The 3,387-nt window shown below is 48.6% G+C and overlaps 1 pseudogene; it reads left to right on the forward strand.

Annotated features, from left to right (window-relative positions):
* On the forward strand, positions 1-949 carry LOC137153418 (olfactory receptor 11A1-like; annotated as a pseudogene).
* The last annotated feature ends 2,438 nt before the right edge of the window (positions 950-3,387 follow it).

Here is a 3,387-nt window from a genome sequence, read left to right on the forward strand (position 1 = left end):
ATGGCGGCCCTGGAACAGGGAAATCAAACGTCCATCACAAAATTTGTCCTCCTGGGATTCAGGACCCTTCCTGAATTGCAAATCCTTCTCTTCCTGCTGTTTCTAGTGATCTACATCGCAACCATGGCTGGGAACGTCCTCATCATGGTGCTAGTTGTCACTGCTCAGCATCTTCACACCCCCATGTACTTCTTCCTGGGGAACTTGTCCTGCTTGGAGACATGCTATGCCTCTACCTTCCTGCCCAAGCTGCTGGCCAGTCTCCTGAATGGGGACAGAACCATCTCAGTCAGTGGTGCATCACACAATTTTATTTCTTTGGTTCTCTGCTGGCTACAGAATGCCTGCTCCTATCGGTGATGTCTTACGATCGGTATTTAGCCATAGTCAAACCACTTCACTATGCAGCCCGTATGAGTGTCAGGTTTTGCCTCCAGCTCGCAGCTGGCTTTTGGGTATGTGGCTTCCTAGGTAACAGCATAACAACGTTGTCGATATCACAGTTAACTTTCTGTGGCCCCAATAACATTGACCATTTCTTTTCTGATTTTATCCCCCTTGTAAAACTCTCCTGCAATGATCCTCAGCTGATGGAAATGTTGGCTTTCATAGTCAGCTTGTTTTTCTTACTAGTCCCATTCCTACTGACCTTGATGTCCTACATCTGCATCTCACCACCATCCTGAGAATCCCTTCCACCACTGGGAGGCAAAAGGCCTTTTCCACCTGCTCCTCCCACCTCATCGTGGTGTCCATTTATTATGGAACTCTGCTAATTGCCTACATGTTCCCCACAGCCCACACGCTGAGGGATTTCAAGAAAGTTCTCTCTGTCGTCTACACGGTCCTGACTCCCCTGGTCAATCCCCTCATCTACACCCTGAGAAACAAAGAGGTCAAGGAGGCGCTGAGGAAAGCTTGCAGGAAATGCATGTGTGGACAATGGTAGCCAAGCAGTGCCTTAGCTTGAAATAAAAGAGATATGCCAGAGGCTGGCTTAGGGCCTGAACCGAAGCTTCACTGTCATGTTCTTAGAGTCACAGCTGGGGAGGAAGTGGAGACGGACAGACTCTTGGAACCTGTGATCCATTCTTGTTAGGGCCTTTATCAGATGCCACAGCTGGGTGTTACTGGGCTGGTGGGAGATTTAAACTAGTTAAGCCAATGACAGGGCATTGTGCTCAGTGAGGCAGTGCACGAAAAACAGACTGATCATCCATTCTTGTATGATGAGAGACTTATACACACACACACACACACACACACACACACACACAAATCTATGATGCCTACATTATAGAAATATACGGCTGCAACATCAGCGTGGGACTCCAGCGTTAGGAATTTGTATTTCTTTCTTATAGTATTTCATCCCTGGACTTCTTTCCAAAGGGACAGGAATCAAAAGGAAACCCTCTAACCTGTGCCATGGGGCCTAGCACAGGCCTATTACTGGCCCATTCTCAACAATGATGTAGGGCAAGTTTCTCAAGATATTTGTTTGCCCAGTGGGATTTTTCAAAAGCATCGGGGCACCTTGTCCCCCAGAAGGATCTGCAGGTGAGTTAGGCAGGGGAACGTCTCCCTTCCCCAGGTCCTAGCATTGCTCTGGTGCCTCGGCTGCCTGGTCTGAGGCTGCGGAGGTCATGGCTAGAGACAGAAACACAGGGGCCTCTGGCCCTTTTGCTGCAAAAACGTAGGCACCTACAGGGTCACAGGCAGCTGAGCAGGATTTTGTGAATCCTGGGGGGCAGGATTCTGGGGTTCAGGTGCCTAAAGTGGAAGCTTTGTGAATCAAGGATGAGAATGTGGGACTAGAGCTGGTGTTATAGATGGGGAAACTAAGGCACAACAAGGTGAAGTTACCTTCCCAGAGTCGCTCAGTGGGCAAGTGGCTGGGACAGACATGGAAATCAACCATCCAGGGTCCTAGTGCTGTGCCCTGTCTGCTCCACCATGTCCACTTGTAGTTGACAATGGCACTTAAGGGTGTTAGGTGCCCAACTCCCAATCATTGGCTGTAGGATTTGTGTGCCTAACATCACCTCTTACGGGAAAACCCAGCCTGTACATTTATAGCCCAACCAGTATCCTGAGAATTCCCCCCCACGCCCGGGGGATGTTTTCCACCAGCTCCTTCTCAGGTTTTGTCACTTTCTAGGAGACCCCAATAACTCTATGTCTGTTACCAAAAGCCTAGACCAATAAAAACTAAACGAAGCTAAAACGTATCTTTCTATCGTCTTTCTTGTCAAGTCTTCCAGTATCTGTCCCCTCTGTGTCTGGTGTGAGAAATCAAGATGTAAAGGTTTGTCTACATGTAGATGTTGCACCACTTTAGCTATCCTGGCAATTTGCAGTCAAGAGCTGGAAGTACTAGAGTGAGCGGCAAGCTCAGAAAGCTGAAGTGAAATTTCAGGGAGTGAGTGAGGGAAAATTCTTCAACTGGGTGAATTTCTCCAGCCTGGAAGAGCTGGGGGTAGCCTGCTATGGCAGGAAGGATTCTGACCAGAGGGCTGTTTGGGGTGTTTGCAGCTGCAGATAAGACTTCTGGGTTTAGTTCTGAACTTGAAGTTAATGTATGAAACCAATGGGAGGACTGTTGTGATTTGCACTGGAGAAAGCCTGTGTGGAGTTTATTGGGGAATAAAGAAGGGAAACTGAGGTGAGGGGCTGAATTTTAGGCTACTCTGAGGCCTTCAGGAGGTGCCATGAGGGACCCACTCATCCACAGCAAGCGGATGCAATTATAGTGATGTGAAGGTGCTTATATCAATATAGTTCATTGGCATACGGGCATGGCAATAAGCCAGACCAATGCTAGAGACCTCCACATTGGGAAACTATGGCCGCACTAGAGGTTGTACTGACATAACAAAGTCACAGCACTAACCAGAATAGTGATACTGGTGCAAAATCTGGGTGGAGACCTTGCCCAACAAGTGAGGCCCTGTGAATATACGTCAGGACGTTCCTGGCTTTGAAATGAACTCCGATAATCCAAGGAAAGGGGCTTTTGCATTAACATGGAGTGCTGATAGTCTCCCAAGTCAAAAAGGGCCGACTGATGGAAAGAGAGGCTTGTGTGAATAACCCACAGCTAGACCCTTGCAGTGCGCTCCTCTGACTAGCTCGCTAAAAATAGAAGTGAGGAAACCATGGTACCAGCTCCACCATCCGGCTGCACAAGCAAGAACGTAGCCAGTGCAACCAGCTGTGCCGAGCAGCCAGGGCTGAGGTCTGCACTGGGGAAACAGAGGGTGAGGGATGGCAAAGGGGCGACTTTGTTTTATGATGGGCACTGAGGATAATGGAGGGTGAAGTCTGGTAAATGGTGATTAGGGTGTAGAATGGGCACAATGGGGAAGACAAACTTAATGTGGCCAG

Source organism: Emydura macquarii, unplaced genomic scaffold, assembly GCF_026122565.2.
Source record: "Emydura macquarii macquarii isolate MOO-44397 ecotype Brisbane River unplaced genomic scaffold, CSIRO-AGI_Emac_v2 contig_244, whole genome shotgun sequence".
In the NCBI taxonomy this organism is placed as follows: Eukaryota; Metazoa; Chordata; order Testudines; family Chelidae; genus Emydura; species Emydura macquarii.